The sequence below is a fragment of the Rana temporaria genome, chromosome 4, assembly GCF_905171775.1.
Source record: "Rana temporaria chromosome 4, aRanTem1.1, whole genome shotgun sequence".
Taxonomy (NCBI): domain Eukaryota; kingdom Metazoa; phylum Chordata; class Amphibia; order Anura; family Ranidae; genus Rana; species Rana temporaria.
Genome location: NC_053492.1, coordinates 179,277,007 through 179,299,719, shown reverse-complemented (window position 1 = coordinate 179,299,719; position 22,713 = coordinate 179,277,007).

Below are 22,713 nucleotides of genomic sequence, written 5' to 3'. Positions count from 1 at the left end.
TACTGCCCAGGGGCCCCAGCTGCATGGGGGGGCCCCTGCACTTTCCCCAAAGCAGCTGGTCCTTGAGCCCACGCTGCCCCGAAATTGGGGGCCCCGTGATGGCACTGAGAGTGATAGATACACAGGGGAGGCAGTCTGCATCCTACCTACTTGATGTCTGTTTACCTGCACTGTCATCATTGTAGGGGCCCCAGAGCATTACTTTGCCCAGGGGCCCATGATGCTATTTAGATGGCCCTGCAGACAGGTGTCTGAATTTTCTTAGTGTTCTTGTCTAGAATTAATCTATTGTTGAAATAATGCAATGATGCTACTGCACATGAACCCTCCGGTTTGCGTGGTCTAGGGCAGTTACCATGTGAGCCCTTTTAAATCATGTGTAATTGTTTAGTATACATGGATTTAAAGTAGGTGGGATTTGTAACAATCAGTCCACAATCCGGTAATCTATACATTCTCTAATTATAACTGTAACATTGGCTAAAATCCCCTATGTATATATACTCTGGTGATTAATTGTATAAAAAAAATAAAGGCATACGGCATAGTTTCATATTTCCTCATTTACAATAATGTAATTTGGCACTTGGAGAAGAATAGTACTCAATAGCAAACACTTTCCACATTTGCTAAATCTTAATAAATGATTAGTTTCACTAATTAATTAATTTATTATTGTATTCACCAAAGTATATACATTTCTTCTAAATATGTTGCTTTAGTTAATATATTTATACAATTTTAATTTGGGACACAATGCAAAATTGTCTCTATCCTGCCCAATCAAAAAAAAAAAAAAAGTACCTATAATTTTGGCTGCATATTTAGCTGGATAGCATTTATTGATTAGGTGCTAGAAAAGCGCTTGATCAAATATGGAGGCATGACAGCATGACAGTAACATATATTGTTTTGATTTGCTTAGTAATATATATTTTGGACTTGTTGTGGTTGTATTTCCAGGTTAATTGTTTCTTTTATATTTATCACAGAGAAACTGCTCCATAGACTATTTATCCTTTGTATTTAGCTGAATACATTGAAAAATACACATTATTTTTAAATGGTTTTAACTAAAGATTATATTTGGTGTATGGTGTTTTTTTTACATTTCTTGCAAGAGTGCTATGTGTTATTTTTTTTTTATAAAGTATATAGAGTTCTGTACCTTATACTCATCTCCTTGAAAATCAGCTTTGTCTCTTTCTGAGGAAGTTATCAATCCAGGCTTACAGTACATTGGTTTTGTATTATCACCAACATAATGGCTATGATGGGCCTTTTTGTATGTAGCGCTGATATTCTAGGTGTAATTCCCTCTTGTATAGAGTTTGTGTGCATTCTCTTTGTTGGCATGGGTTTTCTCCAGTTAATCCAAGTTCCTTACATATTAAAAATATATTAGTAGGTGGCTTCCAAAAAAATACCATTGTGAGAGTGGAAGGAACATAGGTATATAAAAAAAATTGGAGAGCAAAGTAAAACATTGGTAATTACCTAATAACAAAGAGGACTTTACTTCCCGTACCAAACTGTGCATGGTGTGCTCAGTTGGCTGATATGATGTAATGGCATTTCCAGGCACAAGTTCAATGGATACAAAATTATCTCATCAAATCACTGATCTGTTATATAATGATATTCAACTTTTTTAGACTTTGGAATCTTCTTTGCAGTCTTTACTCTTGTCATCCCCTCCTTATTAAATAGCCAGGGAGGTGGATATCCTAAAAAGTGATCTTAAATATTTCCTATCTCATGAACTCAGTAGGTGCTCTGACATGCAACTCTTTGTGGATGAGAAACATGCCACAAGTATACAGTGAGGGATGGAGTAATAAGTAAAAGCTTAAGAGTGACAGATACAACAAAAGCCCAGAGGTTACCACAAAAAGCTATAAACTTCCACCTAAGGTACTAAGCTAAAGAAGTAGATTGAAATGTGAATATGGTTGTTTCCAATAACTTCTTAAATTGATAAGCCTTGTACACATGTACGGGTTTTCCGGCTGACTTTTTACCGCCGGGAAACCCGAGGGGAAAACCGAGAACCTGATTGGTAACTTTTTCCCCCTACACACAACCGGTTTTCCCGACAGGAAAACTGCAATGAGAGCTTTGGTCAGGGATCCTGGCTATGCGTATGCTCTATCGCAGTGTTTCCCATAGGAAAACTGCTGGGTTAAAAACCTCCGGGAGTCCCGGCGGGAAAAAAGAGAGCTGGTTCTCTTTTTTTCCCTGCAGCTCTTCTGTTGGGAAAACTTCGATGGAGCATGCACACGGCTGGTTTTCCCTGCCAAAAGCTCTCATGGCAGATTTCCAGAGTCGTGTACGAGGCTATAGACCAGGGGTATGCAATTAGCGGACCTCCAGCTGTTGCAGAACTATGATTCCCATGAGGCATAGCAAGACTCTGACAGCCACAAGCATGACACCCAGAGTCAGAGGCATGATGGGACTTGTAGTTTTGCAACAGCTGGAGGTCCGCTAATTGCATATCCCTGCTATAGACTTTCAATCCAAATAAAAGAGCTACAGGTCATATTTCATTTAACAGTGTCTTGCTGTTATGTGGACATTTTGAACAAATGCAGCTGTGTACTATAAGGATTATTGTGTTAAGGACCTGTGTTCATAGTATGAAGCATGACCAAATACGGAAGGTTTGTCAAAGCACTGGAAATCCCTTATAGACTACAGTACTGGGGGTACAGAAGTTCCCATCCTGGAGAAATCCAAGAAATAATCTAATCTAATAATCTAATATATGTTAAAAGTAGGAAGCACATATTTGCTGACACCAGTGGCTTGAATTATGTTTCTGTCTAATAAATTAGAAAGACTGGCTTTTGGCAGTGCCAAACAGTGCTCTAAACATACCATATTTGCTTTAGGATACACATTGTATTGCGATGGCCCTGCTAGCCATCGGTGGGTGCCCATAATGCAGTTCACATAGAGAGTAATTGTCTTCATGAGCAGCTGTATGTGGGGACCCAGTCTGTAAATCTAAGGTGAGTAGTGGTAACAGGGCAAAAATCAACATTTATTGACACACATTTCACCTGCAATAATTCTAAAGGCAGAATTTAGAAGTAGATAGATAACAATACTAAACTTGACTTTTAAATTGACTTGCACAAGGTTGTCATGCACAATATGTTTTTTTTTACATAGTTAAGAATGCAAAAAGCTGATGAACTTTTAAAACAAGAATATGTTCTATTGTTCCTTGACCCTAGTGACCACCATGTAACCCAAGGACTACAAATGGCCCATGGTTTAAAAGCCAGTAATCAGGATTTCCCTCAGTAAATGCTTAAAGTGTTTGTAACCTTAAAAAAATAAGCGTGATCTTGCTCCTTTATGTCAGGTTAAACAGCACAATGCTTGTGCTATTTAACCTGCCCCTCTGGAAGTTGTAAAATACCTAGCTGATCCTGCCTGGTTCTGCCCTCCCCTCTGTAAACTGACCATGGTTTATCATGGCTTCTGAGCCCTGACACCAGGGTCAGTTTACGTGCCTCCTTTATCTGCAGCTCTCCTGTCCTTCTCTGTCCTTTCCCCCCTCCCCTCCCTGTCTGTCAGCTATGGGTCTGTGTGAGCTGTCTCCGTCTCTCTCCCCCCCTGCCGCTATTAGTAAAAAAGTTTTTAAAATGTCCCTGCCAGTCCCTCTCTTGTATACAGCAATAACACACCCTGTAAGTGTTTTTTAAAACAGTGTCTCTAAATACCTTATTTCTGTTATATTCAGGCCAGTCACGGGACTCCCAGCTGCTCCGCTACTCCGTCCTATCTAGGGCTACCATGGGAGGAGCTAAGCAGCCAGCATGGTGATCACGTGACCTCCCAGCTGACATCAGAGGGAGATCTCTGACCCTCCCGCTGTAGCCTTGGATCAGAGTGCCAGAGTGGTCAAGAGTCACGTGACTCTACATGGCTCCCAGAAAGATTTTACCTCTTTGGGTAACAACCACTTTAATAAGACCTAGTCATTGTGTGATCTCAAACAATTATTCTGAACATTCCCTGTGGCTCTCCATTATTTGACCTCCATTAACTCTGATCTGGGTCCTGTGCTACTGATGTAACACCTGCCATATACTACTGTAGACACTGCTGCACCTTACCAAGATACCAGTACTGCTAAAACCCAAATTCAGGCCAGTAAAGTAAAGAATTCATTAGCTTGGCTTCTTCTAATTAAACACCGCAAAAATTCACTCTGGATGCGTTTCTGATTGCACGTTTTTAATGCATTATTCATGTGTTTTCAATGCATTCCAGAGCATTTTTCCCTCTTGTTATTTATTTTTTCCAAGATATCTCCTGGGCTTTTGCTGTAATGTATTCGTGTGCATTTTTTGTTCCAGTGCATTTTTGATGCATTTTGCAACATTCCAGTACAGTTCAGTGTAGAAAAACTGCAGCATATTCTATTTTTTTTACTGCACTGGAATGCACTGCACTGATGTAAACTATGTCATTGGAGTCCATATAACCTACTGCCCATGCGTTTTTGATGTATAAAAAAAAATGCACTGGACTGCATCTGGTATGAACCGGCCCTCATACTTTAATACTTAGTGCCTGTTGTTCATTCGCTCATTTTGTGCATTTTTTTAATTAAATATTTTATAATTAATCTTCTTGTGGGGTATGTCCAGTATGGTGACAGTCATTTTCATGATGAATAATTTGTATTAATAATTTTCAAACAGTACAGAACAAGTAGAAAAAACAAGTCGCCTAGTTCGATGACATATCAAACCATATAACACATAAGCACAACGCTCAGAGTACAAATGTAAACACAGGTTCCATCTACAAGACATAGCTGTCAACACGATCATATAAATAGGTAGACAGAGGACCCAGTAAATACCACAAGAAGATGTTTACAGTGACATCAAATTAGATAGGTAAGTCAACCAACTTTCACCGAACACGTAACGGGAAGGGTATTTGGAACAAGAAAAGTTAGAAGAAAAAAAAAGGGGGGGGTCAGGTAGTACCCAAGGCAGGCTCCTTGAATCACCTGTAACTTCAGACCTTCAATGCAACAAAGGTGTCAAATGCAGAGGGATATATATCGGAAATGAGACCATACCATCCACGTGAGATTGTATGATTCAGGCTTATCATCATCTCATGCAATCGTATGTTCTACACCCTCAGTCCGATCCATTTTACAAGCCCATTCGTAATTATTATAATACAGCTACTTGGGGTTCATTCTGGAATTTATCTTCCACCAATTTTCGGGTAGGTACTCCAAATATGAGTCATACTGCTAGGAGCCTGAAACATCACCAACAAGTGTGTGGAATGGAGGGACCTTATGCAAAGGATCCACCTAGAAGGATTACAGTAATTGCGCTCTTGCACATAGGAAGAGAAAGACACCTTGTTTGTACAGTAAGTGCCAGTGATTTCTCACAGTCAATATCATCCAACTCAACTTATAGTTTCTATTTTGCAAGGAATGGAGGTTGGTTTGACTCCCTCGGCAAGATCTGATACAAAACAGTAATTTTTAAAGGGGTTGTAAGGAGCACAAATGGAAGAGCACTGCTTTGTAAAGGGGTGTAAAGGAAATGATTACTAACAATCTCATGTGACACATCTATAGCCTCTAATCATCTCATGCGACATTTCTCCAATTACTCCTATATCGTATTCATCTCCTACAGTATGCCCAATATAGGATAGCTTTTTGTAGCACATAGAATGCAATGTGTGATGTGTGGCCCTGGTGATGCTGGGGGGCTGCACTGCCTCCCTATGCCTAGTAAGTAGACTCTTTATGGCTTTGCATACATTCAAACTATTCCCACAAGAGAATCTCTCATTTATCCACCTGATAAACTATTTTCTCTAATGTTAAACTTGTAGTGTTAAAAAAAGAAAAAAGGGTTTCATTTCAGTTGCTTCGAAATGTGATTGATTTTGTTCAGTTTAAAAGTGGCTAATTAAATATTTTCAAACTGGTACATTAAGGATAAATGTAAGTATATTTTTTTGGAATGCATGTAATATGTCAGACACATTTTAAAATGCCATTATTATAATGGAAAATCAAGTTATTTTGATACTTCAAGTTTATAGGCACCACATTGTACCTTTCTGTTATCAAATTTGTACAATACATACTGGACTTTCTAAATGTGTTTTGAACATTCTGCGAGCAAGGAGCTTTAAGCAGGTCACAATCTTTAAATGTCTCTGGCTGACACAATGGACATGAACATTTTACTCATTGTGCTGTGCTGGAATACTTCCATCAGCGGTGAAAAACTAGTGATGCTAGATAAAACGTGTATGTAGATGATTCAAAGGCTCCTTCATAAAATAATATATATGTTCCATACTGTATATGTGTATATATATATATATATACACAGTATATATAAATTTATTTCTACAAGTTTGGTTTTAAGAGTGAAGCCGCAGGGAGAGGAACCAGGAAGGAAGCAGCCGCTCTTTGGGGGACCAGCCTGGAGTGCTGGACTTGTGGATGACATCAGCAGAAGTCATCCGAAACCAGCATGGAACGTATGGGATGGGAAGTGAAGTCTATTAGACGGGACGCGTTTCAGAGCATCTGATAGGCTCCTTCTTAATGCCGATGTTGATAAGTCTATGTGTGTTCTGAAATATAGAGAAAATGGGCGTGGCTGGGGCAGGATGATGGGCGGAAGTAATGATGTCAGCAACTGTAATCCGGGGGTGTGTGATGCAAAACATTGTAGGGAGCTGACAGTAAAGCTAATAGGGGTGAAAACGAGGAGGGGCTAGAATACCATAATAAGGAGGGAGTGTAATAAGCAACAATGGGCATAGGGAACAACAACATAAAAGTGGGTGGTAGAACTACAGATCCCAGAGAGCAAAAAATAAATATGTATCTCTAAAAACAGATGATAAATAGCTAAAGAGTGACAAGGGTCGTCAGATAAAAAAATCCTGTGTTAAGGTATTATTCTCATGGCTAAAAATATAAATATATTCCTATTAGCAGTGGGGTAATATAACAGATGTGTGGAGGACAATGGAGGTATATCAGTTATAGCAGCGTGTTTACCTCCAATTCCTCATTTAGCCCACCAGGGGATAATACGTCAAGGGAATAAATCCAGTAGGTCTCCCCATGGCACAGTCCATTGAATTGTTCTGCCAGGGGGAGATCTCTGGGCATAGCCTTGATGACCCATACATTTTGATCACCCGTAGACTTACCATGATGTTGCAAATAATGTCTGGGCATATTACGTGTGTCAATTCCTTCAGTGATAAAATGGCGGTGTTTACCTCCAATTCCTCATTTAGCCCACCAGGGGATAATACGTCAAGGGAATAAATCCAGTAGGTCTCCCCATGGCACAGTCTATTGAATTGTTCTGCCAGGGGGAGATCTCTGGGCATAGCCTTGATGACCCATACATTTTAATCACCCGTAGACTTACCATGATGTTGCAAATAATGTCTGGGCATATTACGTGTGTCAATTCCTTCAGTGATAAAATGGCGGTGCTCACCGAAGGGTTTACATAGTGCCCTTTTAGTATGACCTACATAAAAGAGGCCACAGGGGCACTTGAGGCAGAAAAATACATATTCTGATGAGAATGTCTGAAATTCTCTAATAGGGTAGGTTTGAAGAATATTTACCAAAAACTATATCACCCTTTAACTTTAGAAAGTCTGTATTATTATTATTTTGCACAACCAATTAGCTGCTTTCCTTTTTGTCAAAATATGCTGAAAGAAGGAAAGGCTACTTTACTTAGAATGTGCACACTATAAATTGTGTGAGGATTTTCCTTAGTTATCCAATCATATGCAATACATAGGGAAATTATTTCCAAATGGTCTGATAATTAAAGTAAATCTTAACACAAAATATTGTGTATGCATGATCAAATTATTTAGCCCCATGTTGGTTTTAAATATTACTGTGCTGCCCTGTGAATGTTACTGTATTGTCCATCTTTATGACATTAATAGGTAAAGTTTGCATATGAATTTAAAATATGATGGTGATTGATTATGTTGCTTGTAATGACAGAAATGTTATTTTCCTGTTGTTCTTGTTCTCATTATTATCTAATATATATTAAACAGAATTGCCTATGTGTAGCGCATGAAAAATGAGTTAGGTCAAAATATTAAATTTGATCAATTTTCTTTATTGAAAGCAAGGTATAGCAATCCATTGAATTTACCAAGGCTGATCATACTTAGAAAACGTTTCACTCAACAGAAAACATATCTGAACTGTGAAAATATGACCTGGGTCCAGTGTATATAAACTGGATTATTCACTCTAGCAGTCACAAAGTTTAGGGACCAGAATCAGAATTAGATTTAATTTTACTGAAATCAGATTGGTAAAAGAAATGTGACTGATTGCTATGGGTTATAACATTGCATACATTGATCTGTGCTTCTTGGTAGAGGTTTAAAGTATATACCTTAGAATTCATAGTGTAGCCACAGGGCACTGAATACAAGCCAGGGTTATGTCCATCAGGCAGCGCAAGGACATGAATACAGTCCTCTGTGTGGGAAACCCTTGTTTGTCCAACTAAAAACACAAATAAAGCCTCAGCATTTTTTTTAACCTTAACACCTTAACTCTACTCAGGTTTTTACTGTCTAACTGTCAGGCATTACCATTTCTGTCATAAATATGAGGGCACCTCAAAAGTTTTTTCTGGTTCTTTATTCTTTGTACTTTGAGGGATGTTGAGGCTCAACTGTGCATGTCCTGCAAAGTATATATGTTTCATTTCTGTCAGGCTTTTATTTCTATCAGTAACACAGTTATAGAGATTTCACTTTCCGTCCTTGTTGTGAGCAAAAAATAAGAAATTAGTATAGTGGGTGTTGCTGGTACAAAAAGACACAGATAGCAATAAAAACATTTTCAGATATTTACTACTAAAATGGAGTTTATTTTCTAAAGCAGTAGAAGCTCTTCACTTAACAAAGTGAATGTCCACTTTCAAACTGTATGTTCACATAGCTTAGTAAATGCGGTGAAGGGGGTGTGTTCATTTTGAATAACGTGTGGTTGCAGGTAAAGTAAAAAAAAAGTAAAAAAAAAAATAGATTTTTGCTGGCACGTGATTGGATGATTAAAGTGAACCAAGCTTCGCCATATTCACTAAGGCCAGCCATACATGGTGAAAATTTATTTCACCATTTATTTATTTCCGGGTTGCAGGAAAGAAATTTGCACCATTCCCCCATCAACTCAGACAGTGCTAACATGGGAATCACCAATAGCTGCTGGCGATAATCAGAAGAACATTCAGCAGGCTGGTTGTACCCAAGTTGATCGATCAATCAACTTGGTACATTCAGCCTGCTCATTAATGGTTTGAATCTTTGCCGGTTCCTGCTGATCCGGCCAAAATTTAAACCGTGTATGGCCGGCCTAAGCTAAGTGAACATTTACTTTACAATATTTTCCATAACTTCCTGTCCTGACTGGAAGAAAGGGAAAATCGCTCCAATCTGGATACAGGCAGAGTAATAATCTGACACGGGCTACTTTCTAATCTATCCAAAACAAAGCAAAACTGGGGTCTTTATTGTACCATTCTTTGCCCTTTTTGAAATCCCATTTTATGCCCTTTTTGTATTTCCATTCTTTGCTGTCTTTTGTGGACTTTTGTGGATAGACTGAAAATTAGATGATGTACTGTAGCTTGACGCAGGATGCTAATAAAAAACTTGGGGGGGGGGGGGTGATTTTTTAAAAGGGACTTTTTCTCAGCTTAGCGAATATGGTGAAAATTTATGTTGCAAAAAAAATCCAATAATGTGCAAGGAAAAGAAAAAAACATATATTTTGCTTGCACATGATTGGATGATGTAAGTCAGCAGAGCTTCACTTCATTCACACAGTTAGAACTAAAATAACTTACTAAGTGCATCTATTCGCTAAGAACTTACTAGCAGATTAACTATTACCTTGCAAAACACTCTAACACCCATAAGCCTAAATAGTGGAAAAATTCTCCTCGTTCTTAAAACATTAGCGGTCTGTTAAGATCACTATAATGATCTTTAGCTCTTTATTAAATTATGCAATTAAACTAAACCTCTTATCTGTACTTTGTTTTTCCCACTGAATACTGTTAGCGTGATGACCATCATTATTATCAAGAAATTAATAGTAAAGAAATAGCATTAAATAATAGCATTAAATAATTGTCTACCTATCTCTTTAATTAATGACACATATGAATTAGCCAGGTTTTGTGGAGAAATTCAGGTAAGGCGCTGACTCAATTAAATTGACTGCCTAAGCTGTATAACATAGCTATGTCACTAATTAACCACTTGACCTCCAGAAGGTTTACCCCCCTCATGACCATTTTTTCTATACGCCACTGTGTTACTTTACTGGGGCCTTGTACACATGACCGCTTTCCTCGACAAAATCCATCAAGAAAATTGGTGGCAGAGCTTTTTTGCTGAGGAAAACGGTCATGTGTAGGTTTTTCTTCGAGAAAACTGTTGTGTATTTCTCGTCGGGAGTCTCAATTTCCTCGTCGTGTTTCTCGTCGGGCTGGTTTACGACAAGAAACACGTTCGTGTGTATGCTTAGAAACCCGCGCATGCTCAGAATAAAGTATGAGACGGGAGGGCACCTTTGGTAAAAGTAGTGTTCGTAATGGAGATAGCACATTCGTCACGCTGTAACAGACTGAAAAGTGCGAATCGTCTCTCAGCAAACTTTTACTTAACACGCAGTAACATGAGATTAGCAAAAGCAGCCCCAAGGGTGGCGCCAATGGAATGGAACTTCCCCTTTATAGTGCCGTCGTACGTGTTGTACGTCACCACGTTTAAGAACGCCAAGATTTTGTCTTGACAGTGTGTATGCAAAGAAAGCTTGACAAGATTCTCGACAAGCCTGACAAGAAACTCATCGAGGAAAACAATGTTTCTTTTACGACGAGATTCTTGGTCGTGTGTACGAGGCCTGACACTTGCCAACAAATAGAGCTTTCTTTTGGTGGTATTTGATCACCTCTGCGGTTTTTATTTGTTGCACTATAAACAGTGACAATTTTGAAAAAAGTAACAATAATTTTAACTTTCTGCTATAAAACAACCCAATAAAAAAAGAAAAATTTAAAAAATCTAATTTCTTCATCAATTTAGGCCAATATGTATTTTGCTACATATTTTTGGAAAAACAAAATCCCAATAAGCTTATATTTATTGGTTTGCGCAAACATTCTAGTGTCTACAAGCTATGGGATATTTTTATGGAATTTTTTATTTTATTCTTTCTTACTAGTAATGGCGACGATCAGCGACATATAGCTGGACTGCGACATTGCAACAGACATCAGACACTAAGTGACATGTTTGATACTTTTTTGGGGACCAGTGACAGAAATACAGTGATCAGTGTTAAAAAATATGCACTGCTACTGTACGAATGACACTGGCAGTGAAGGGGTTAACATCAGGGGCAATCAAAAGGTTTAATATGTTCCCTGGGAGTGCTTGCTAACTGCTTTAACTGTGGGAAGACAGAGATCTGTGTTCCTTCTTAGCAGAATGGTGATCTGCCTTGTTTACATAGGCAGAGCACTGTTCTGCTTTTGTCGGGAATAATCGGCGGGTCCCGAAAGAACATCGGGAGCCGTTAATTGGATCCCGCTGTGTCAGATCACAGCGGGAGCAGGTTGCTGGTGGTGCTTGTGTGTGGGGAATGTATAGTCTATAAAGCTTTTTAAAACAGCTATACAAGTAAAAGACAACATCTGGATGTAAATATATTCTTAGTGCATGCTAATATTTTAAAAACCTTGTTTTTTTATAGTTGGTAATTGGGGCAACCACACTTTCTTTTTGCTCAAACTCTGCTTCCTGTTTGCAGAGCTACACACTTTTTCTCTTTTACTTGTCTATCTCACACAAGGCTATAAGGTTAATATACAAATTTTATAGAGGCTGGTAATTTTGCTTAGTGAATGTACACATTGTTATTAAATAATATTCCTTACGTTGGATACCCAATCTTGTGAAGAGAAAATAAAAATATTGATTTTCATGGGATGGCTAAAGTAAGCACAGCTTTAACTCACTGAGCTCAGCGAACATCTAGTTTGCAGAATGAACAGTCTCTGATTCTGTGGTAAATCAAACACACTAAGGGGAATTTATAAAAACTGGAACAAACAGAATCTGGAGCAGGTATGCATAGTAACCAATCAACTTCTATTTTCAGGTTGTTCAGCTAAGCTTTGAAACTGAAAGATAGAAGCTGATTGGTTGTCATGCCCAACTGCTCTAGATTCTGTCTGCTCAAGTTTTGACAAATTCCCCCCACTAGGTTAGTAAATTCATTAAAATGTACTTTCTATGTGGCTGGCATTCCTTGCTGATAAATAATAACTGCACTATGGTAAAATAATTAACTGCCATTGCTAACCTCTTCTTCAAAATATACTAGCTGTCCAATCCCCATACCTTTTCACCTGCCACATTTTATTCCTGGCCAGTGACTCAAAGTATTTTACAGCCAGAGGTCAGCAATGGCAGCCTACATTGTCTAAATTATAGTTTAACTAGCAGCCGGGGTGACCTTTTTTAAATATTAAGCTTCCACTACTTGTTAATGTGAAAATCTCTATACTGAATACAGAAAAAATTATTAGTATGGGCACCAGGAAGATTTCTTTTTCCCCACAAGGGTTCTCAACAGTTTTCCATCCTTTGGATCAACTACAAGTTTATGGGTTCTAAAAATGTAAGCTTTTACATAATATTTTTGTGCTTTAGTTGATCTCATTGGACATAGTCTTTTTTTAACCAAACTATGTAACTACTTACCTGAAAAGTTGACTTTAACCTCCCTGGCGGTATGATTCTTTCAGAAAAAAATGCTGAAAGCGGTACCATTATTTGCAAGGAAATTTGGCGTTTTATACTGTAGGCCTGTAATTTTTAGAAATAACTCACTTAAATCTGACCAAACAAGATTCTAATAGGCATCCCGGGTATGACATTTTTTTAAAAACAAAATTATAAATTATAATATAATAAATAATTATAAATAATTATAACAAATAATAATATAATTATAATAAAAATTATTCAATAATGTAATCAAATCAAAATCACTGAAATTTTCTCAGTTGCAGAATTGTTGCTGTCATTATTTTTTTTTTTTTATGACGAATTTCCCCACAAATCGCTATCGCACAATTCTGCAAGTGATTATAATTTATTATCGCTGTTTTTTAGCTGATCTAAAACTATTTTTGACATAAAGGGACACTTTTGGTTGCTATGGACAATCTACAGTTTGCAGGGAGAAAGAAACGTTTTTATTATATAAAATGACATGCATGACACAGGACAGACCACTAGGGACAAGGGGGTGTGTGTTTTTTTTACATACAGTACTGTAATCTATAAGATTACAGTATACTGTATGTAAAGTGTTTGTTTACTTTTTTGAATTTGGCGCCGTTCTCCGTCCCCGTGCGTCGTAACGTCGCAGGGAACGGAGATCGGCGTCACACGGAGGCACTGTGTGAATCGAGCGAGGTCCCGCTCGCTCCCACAGCGCGGTGGCATCGCTGGATCCAGGGACAAGGTAAGTAAACCATGCCTGTGGATCTAGCGAGGCAAGCCCGAGTCTGACTCGGGGTTACCGCTCGCAGCAGGAAAATCTAACCCCGAGTCAGACTCGGGAATACCGCCAGGCAGGTTAATGTGAAAATCTCTATACTGAATACAGAAAAAAATTATTAGTATGGGCACCAGGAAGATGTTTTTTCCCCCACAAAGGTTCTCAACAGTTTTCCATCCTTTGGATCAACTACAAGTTTATGGGTTCTAAAAATGTAAGCTTTTACATAATATTTTTGTGCTTTAGTTGATCTCATTGGACATAGTCTTTTTTTAACCAAACTATGTAACTACTTATCTGAAAAGATGACGTTAAGGCAAATGTCACTATATAAATTATGCTAAAATATGTCCTCTCTAAAAATACAGTAAAGCCTCGTACACACAACCGAGGAACTTGACGGGCGAAACACATAGTTTTCCTCGTCGAGTTCCTTGTTAGGCTGTCGAGAAACTCGACAAGCCAATTTTCTCCATTCCCGTCAAGGAAATAGTGAACGTGCTCTCTTTTTGGCTCGTCGAGTTTCTCGACAGTTTCCTCGACGAAAATGTACACACGACCGGTTTCCTCGGCAAAAAAATATCTCCCAGCAAGTTTCTTGCTGGTTTTTGCCGAGAAACTTGGTCGTGTGTACGAGGCCTGATAGAATGATTTGGTAGCCTTGTGCAGACATGAAAAACTTTACAGGTCCCATAGTTGCACTAGGGCAGACAAAAGTATGTCTTATTTATTTGCAAATACTTGCTATATACTGTATTTTCGGGCGTATAAGACGACTGGGCGTTTAAGACGACCCCCTAATTTTCCAGGAAAAATTTTGGTTTTGGGATATACTCACTGTATAAGACTACCCCCTTCTTACTAGTGTTTCTGGAAGCTGAGGGGTAGCCAGAACCGCTGACAGAAACAGGCTTTTTCAAATCTCACTGCACTGTGCCATTACATTACATTTCTCACTGTGCCATTACATTGCATGCCCCCACTGTGCCATCACTTGCCCCTCACTGTACCATCACTTGCCCCCACTGTGCCATCACTTGCCCCTCACTGTGCCATCACTTGCCCCTCACTTGCAACTCTCTGTGCCATCACTTGCCCCCACTGTCCCTGAACTTGTTGCCCCCACTGTGCCTGAACTTGCTGCCCCCCAGTGTAATCACCGCAAACACTCTTTTGCCGGCGGTGACAGTCTCCGTACTGCGAGCGCTAGCGTCAATGATTTGAAAGCCGCGCCTTCTCTTCAGATTGTTTTGTGATAGGCGGAACACAAATTTTCCCAGCAGCGCCTCTGTTCTGTGTTCTGCCTATCACGGATGTCTTCTCATCTCGTCCGAGGATGAGAATGCATCTGTGATAGGAGGAACACACAACAGAGGTGCTGCTGGGAAGATTTGTGTTCCTCCTATCACAGAACACTCTGAGGAGAAGGAGCGTCTTTTAAATCATTGACGCTCGCGCTCGCAGTATGGAGACTGTCACCGCCGGCAAAAAAAGTGAGCACAAAGACCGTACCCGGCGTATAAGACGACCCCCGACTTTGGATGCATGTTTTTGCATCCAGAAAGTCGTCTTATATGCCGGAAAATACAGTACTTGCTATATTACTTATGTGAGCTGCCCATGTTGATGGCATTTAAAGGTGAAGGCTCCAAGGCATCCTTTCTCCCCTTCTTATACATCACTTATCTAGAACAAGATATGAGTCCATACTGACTGCATGATTTTTTTGAGTCATTGACTCACTAGCTTTTGTATCCAGGATCAGGATGACAGTGATGGAGTCTGCAAAAAAAAATAAAAAATCAATGGCAGCACCTACACTTTCTCCTTACAGGTTCATTTTGTTCAGGAGAACATCGGTCAAGAAGAAAATCAGTAATAACTTCCACTCATTTCTCTAATAAAACTAAACTTGTAATTAAAACTTTAGGGTTATTATGTTGCAATACGTTTAGGGGTAAGCTTTAAGAATTAAGCATTACAGTTTATTTAAAGGTTTTAAGGTTAAAGCATATGTAAAATGTAAATTTTAGGGTTATTTGATTACTAAAAGTTTGGGGGCAGGCATTAGGAATTAAAGTGGTTCTAAATTCAGATTTTTTTTTATCTCAATGCATTCTTTACATTAAGATAAAAAAAACCCTTCTGTGTGCAGCAGCCCCCCTCAGCCGCCTAATACTTACCTGAGTCCCATCTCTATCCAGCAATGTTGCATAAGAGCCTTGACTGTCTTGGACTCTCCCTCCTGATTGGTTAAGATGGATAAGGAGAGAAAGGGGGTGGGGGCGAGCCGCGGCTCCATGTCTGAATAGACACACAGAGCAGCGGCTTGGCTTTGGTGCCCCCATAGCAAGCTGCTTGTTGTGGGGACACTTGGCCGGAAGGAGGGGCCAGAAGCGCCGTTGAGGGAACCCAAGAAGAGAAGGATCTGGGCTGCTCTGTGTGAAACCACCGCACAGAGCAGGTACGTATAACATGTTTGTTATTTTTGGAAAAAAAAAACAACACTTTTATATCACTTTAAGCATTAAAGTGTTACTAAACCCACAACAGTAAAGAATACAGTCTGTATATGCAGTAAAACATGCTTGTTATACTCACTGTGGAACCTAAGGGGTTAATCATCTACCTTGTGTAAAAAGGCTGTTTGATCCTGTCTCCTCTGATCATCTCCTTCTTTCACTGTCTCCAAAAAATAACCTGATATTTACAGAGCTAAGGAACAGGCTGCACATGCTCAGTTTAGTGTGTATTTCTAGAGGTTTTTTTTTTTCTTGGGAGAGTGCATGTGATGAGCACAGGGCCAATCAGCACTGTCCAGACAGAGGGTCAGGGGTCCTGCATTCTCATAGGAACATTGTGGGAGAATGAAAACTTCACCTACAAGCTTTAACCAGACACTCATAGAATTCACAAGACTGCGCTGACTGCTGATAAGAAAGGCTGGATTCACACTTGCGGTGCGAATTCCAGCTCTTTTTTCTGCGAAGATAAAACAGAGCTGTTCAGTGGTTCAGCTGCGTTGTTCAGAACGGAACACATCTGCGAATCAGATACGTTCCCATAGAAGATAACATGCAGACAATTCGCACCGCAATGCCTAGAAAACGCGGATGTTTTTTGGGCAATGTGCAGTGCGAATGCATCGCACATATGTGCACCAGCCTCATTAAAATCAATGTATTTTAAAATGTTATGCAAATTGGATGCGATGTAAGCCGCAAACCAATTTGCATAGGTGTGAACGGGGCCAAAGGGTATTATTTAGCAATTTATATTTACTAAAATAATTGCATGTCCATGTTCTGTGTACTGTGGGAGACCAGATATAGTGAATGCAGGTTCCTGGGTTTAGTAACGCTTTATTGTTAGATTTAAATGTTAGGCTTAGAGGTTAAGGGTTAAGGTTAGGTTTAAAGGTTAAATCATATGTAAAACCCAAATCTTTTTTTTGGTAGAGTGGGAAAGTGTTTAGAAATTCTGGCAGATTTTTATTACTGTTTTGGTCCCCCTGAGAAGGTTCACTCTCACTGTTGGTCCTGGTGACAATTGTCTCCAGTACAGAAAGTGATTGAAAATCAAAATTATTTTTTAGATGTCACGAGAAAATGGGAAATATTCCATTGGGGACACTTGTAAATAATGGCAACTACATAAGTATGGATATCTAGTTGTCTCTTTGCTTTCCTTGTTTCTAGGACTGGAAGTGAAGGTAAATCTCCCCGATGGCACACAGACAGTCAAAAAAAAAAAAAAAAAAAACAGACTGGAGTCTTATTCATTTTCTACTCTATCCAAAACTAAAGAAAATATTTATTTTTTTCATACACTTTAAGTTTTTGGGGCAATGTGAACCTGGGCAATACAAACTGAGCAACATGCTCAGATGAATGCCACAAATAGACCTTATAGTTATAAAATACTAAAATCTGAACCAAAGAAGGGAAGATGCAGAATTTTTTTTTAACTGGTAAAGCTAAAAATCAGCAAAGCATGTTTTTAGAAATTTAACAGAACTAGATACTCATCTTTCACTATGTGCTTGTAAGATAAAGGAAATCGACCCCATGAGATACATTTATCTCTAACCTCACAAATTCACCTCAATATAAATAGCAATCCAAGGATTTTCTTCAGGGATTATTGCTTCCAGTCTAACCTGTATTCTGTATCTTAGTTACAAGTATAAATCTGCAGGTGTGCCTCATTATGTTCATAGAAAAAAACATCATTTAATCCTCAGATACAGTCTAAAATGGCAAGGGTAATATGTTGTGTCACTACACACAGAGGCGTTCTAACTACACACTCCCTGACCAAGTGTATCCATTTACTACAAAGAAAAGGATGCAGGTTCAGGAAAAGCCAGCTATCTCACCACCTCCTATTATTATTGGTTAGTTATCTGCCCAGAGCACGCAGAGTATATTCGTGGGCAGTAATATTTGTGTTAGTTGAATCATGAAGTTTGTATTGAGGCCCCCAAGCCTTGGACATACCTTATAAACTTTTTTGGGATTGCCTAAAGAAATATCCTAAATTATACAGATCTTTAAAATAAATTAAATACTTAAGAATGATTACGAAGGAGACCTATACAATGTCTATTACATATCTGAAAGAATGAGGCTGATTTATTAAAGGGTCTGAGAATATTCACTCAGAAAAAGAGTGAAGATTTACATTGATTACCCATGTGCAGATCAAATAAATGAACAGGAATTTGCTTTTCACATGATTGGGTAATGGAAGTGAATTCACTTTTCTTTTGTTAAGCGAACACTTTCAAATAGTGAATAGTTTGCAGGCGCTATTTTTGCACCTGCAAAACGCTCCAGTGTGAAAGGGGTCTTAGGTTTATGAGATACCTAAATCTATAAGGAGTCTAGAGATCACCAGACTATATTTTGGCAGCATTTTTTACAGCTGGAAAGCAACAATTAAGCTCAACTATACCAAATGTCAGACATGTTCTCAGGCTGATTTACTAAAGTAAATCAGCCTGAGATTGGGCATTAAAAATTTACAACCTGCTCTATTTTTTTCTGGTTGTTTTTCTCGTCGTGAAAAAAAAATGTGTGTAGGCTTTAACGACGGGGAAAAAAATGCTAAAGTATACTAAAGTAAATCAGCCTGAGAACATGTCTGACATTTGGTATAGTTGAGCTTAATTGTTGCTTTCCAGCTGTAAAAAAATGCTGCCAAAATATAGTCTGGTGATCTCTAGACTCCTTATAGATTTAGGTATCTCATAAACCTAAGACCCCTTTCACACTGGAGCGTTTTGCAGGTGCTATAGCGTTAAAAATAGCGCCTGCAAACTGCCCTTAAACAGCTGTTACATTCACTCCAGTGTGAAAGCGCTAGTAGGATGGTAAAAAAAGTCCTGGTAGCCACATCTTTGGATCGGTGAAGGAGCAGTGTGTTTACTGCTCCTCCAATGCTCCTGCCGATTGAAATCAATGGGACAGCGCAGCTACTGTATACCGCCCGCAATGCACTGCTTTAGCAGCACATTGCGAGCGGTTTTAACTCTTTCTTGGCCGCTAGCGGGGGTTAAAAGCACCTCGCTAATATCCGAAATGCGACGCAATCCCCCCCATAGCGGTAAAAATAGCAGCGTTTTACCGCCGACGCTATGAGCGGCTCAGTGTGAAAGGGGGCTAAAGGTCATAAGGGAACAACATATTAGTTTTGCATTATCATTGTATTGTATTTGTCAAGCTAGCCACCCAGCTGTCTTACTAAGTTAACACGTATCATATATAAAAAAAAATTGCTGGGGTAAGTCCTTATAAAAGACTGCTCAGAACTAACCTATTTTGAACAAACACTGAAATTATTCCCTACATGTGGTGCACTCTTTGGAAATACCTGGTATACTGTTTAGCTCCTATACTGATTTCCAAATTCATCCATTGTAACACTATGCAATTCACCTAATTCTGGCAGCTGGTAGACAAGCCGTCTTTCAGTCTTGGTTTGATGATTCACCACCACCATAGATGACATCATAAAATACATTAACTAACTCACTTTATTACTTAACAAGACTGACTGAGAATAAAACAATGAACAGCTAATTGAAGTATAACTGAAGACAAAACATTTTCGGTTTATATAGGATAGAGTGTGATAAAACTTGTGTCAGGTTAATATTGTCATCTGTGACCCCTTAGAGCAGTGGTTCTCAACCTTCTAGTGCCCTGACCCCTTGATAAATTTTCCCAAGTTGTGGGGACCCCCAAAAGTAAGTAAAAAAAAATCGTAGCGTGGGTTGTCAGCACCCAAGGCAAGACGAGTAATTTGCACCCCTAACCCACAGACATTTTCGCAATCCCTGTGTCCCTTTCACTTGTAGATTTGCGACATGATGTAAATATGAGTACACACACCCCAATAATACCATGATGGAGCATGAGTTTTATTGTAACTACTCTTGATTGACCAATGTTTTAGTACAGAAAAAGAGACACCTCTATAACATACATATCTTGCCTGATTTTTAAGGTAAACACAATTTTATTATGTACATTTTGGGGCTTTGTTAGGCTTTTGGTTTGCTGAAATGTTCTCTGATAAACTGACCTTATAAAAAAACATATTTCATATTTATGATATCATTTGGGGAATGGAAGTCATGGTAAACCACTACTACTACAGGGTACAGTTTTGGCAATGAAAGCCATTTCCTTCTTTCCTTCCTTCCTTCCTTCCTTCCTTCCTTCCTTCCTTCCTTCCTTCCTTCCTTCCTTCCTTCCTTCCTTCCTTCCTTCCTTCCTTCCTCTTTCACTGTGCTATTTAAATTGTTGTATTTTGTGCAAGCACTAATTACAGTACATTCTGTGTTTCTGTTCCCTAGTAATAAATCAGATTGAAATCCAAAGGGCCTCATGCATCATTTGTTCATCTTAGATGTTAGCGAAAATGATTTCAAACCCTGTCAGTCCAAAGAAAATGATGCTGTCAGGAAACATGATAGCAGCCCTCAGAATTTTAATAAAGAACATTTAAAACAATACTGAAGAACAGATTAGGTGAATGTGATGACATGTTCATAATATGATATTTTGCACAGACTCATGAATAAACACAATATTTTATGCTTTTACAGCTTTGTGGCCTCTCCAGTGAACCATTTCTGAAATGAAAAGCTATATGGTAGAGTTCTCTGAAGGAGCAAAGAAATTGCGATGTAATGACAGGGAAAGTTATTGGAGCAAATTACAGCAATGGTGCATAATATTAACCTCTTCCTGTAGGCTTTCCGCCAGCCCCTTTAAGAAATCATAATTCCAGACATATTATTTTGGGCTTCCCAATAATGTGATTGGCTGTCACAGTGACCACATGATTGGCAGCCTTTCCTACCAGCTCCTGATTTTAATTGTGAGACCAAAAGCTGTGCATATGTGGCATCACAGAATAAAGCCCTTGGATATAGCATTGCATAACACTAATGTTACAAGTCTATGTGTAACGCTAGCGTTAGGAAGTTATAAAGCACAGGCATATGGCAAACCTTTCAAAACTGTCAGCCTAGTTAAATAATCATATGAAAGCGTATGATCAGAGGTAATATGAGGGTGATATATCAAATACCTCAATGGCAATTCTGGCATAGGGAATAAATTATTCAGTCTCAGGGAGTGGAAGAAGACACAAGCCACCCAATAAAATTGGTGGAGAAGCAGTTTAACCTTAAACTGCGTAGAGGATTTTTCACAGTCGGAGCAGTAAGAATGTGGAATTTAATTCCACAATTGGTGGTGTTAGTATTGATAGTTTAAAAAAATTCTCAGGTGAGGATTTTAACCTGCCTGGCGGTATTCCCGAGTCTGACTCGGGGTTAGATTTTCCTGCTGCGAGCGGTAACCCCGAGTCAGACTCGGGCTCGCCTCGCTAGATCCACAGGCATGGTTTACTTACCTTGTCCCTGGATCCAGCGATGCCACCGCGCTGTGTGAGCGTGCAGGACCTTGCTCGATTCACACAGTGCCTCTGTGTGACGCCGATCTCCGTTCCCTGCGATGTTACGACGCACGGGGACGGAGAACGGCGCCAAATTCAAAAAAGTAAACAAACACTTTACATACAGTATACTGTAATCTTATAGATTACAGTACTGTATGTAAAAAAAACACACACCCCCTTGTCCCTAGTGGTCTGTCCTGTGTCATGCATGTCATTTTATATAATAAAAACGTTTCTTTCTCCCTGCAAACTGTAGATTGTCCATAGCAACCAAAAGTGTCCCTTTATGTCAAAAATAGTTTTAGATCAGCTAAAAAACAGCGATAATAAATTATAATCACTTGCAGAATTGTGCGATAGCGATTTGTGGGGAAATTCGTCATAAAAAAAAAAAATAATGACAGCGACAATTCTGCAACTGAGCAAATTTCAGTGATTTTGATTTGATTACATTATTGAATAATTTTTATTATAATTCTATTATTATTTGTTATAATTATTTATAATTATTTATTATATTATAATTTATCATTTTGTTTTTAAAAAAATGTCATACCCGGGATGCCGATTAGAATCTTGTTTGGTCAGATTTAAGTGAGTTATTTCTAAAAATTACAGGCCTACAGTATAAAACGCCAAATTTCCTTGCAAATAATGGTACCGCTTTCAGCACCTTTTTTCTGAAAGAATCATACCGCCAGGGAGGTTAATGAACACAATATACAGGAATACAAGAAATGATTATGAACATGCACACATACACAGTTTGAATTGGATGGACTGGTGTCTTTTTTCAACCTTACCAACTATGGGCCTGATTCACATAGAATTGCGGCCGTGTAACGTAACCCGTTTACGTTACACGGGTTACGTTATGATAACATAGAAATACTGCTTTGCTGGTCAGTGTAAGTTTTCAGTGTAAGTGCCCGATCCACAAAGCACTTACCTGTAAACTTGCGGCGGTGTATCGTAAACACGTCCGGCGCAAGCCCGCCCAATTCAAATGGAGCGGGTACCATTTAAATTAGGCGCGCTCCCGCGCCGGACATACTGCGCATGCTCCGTTC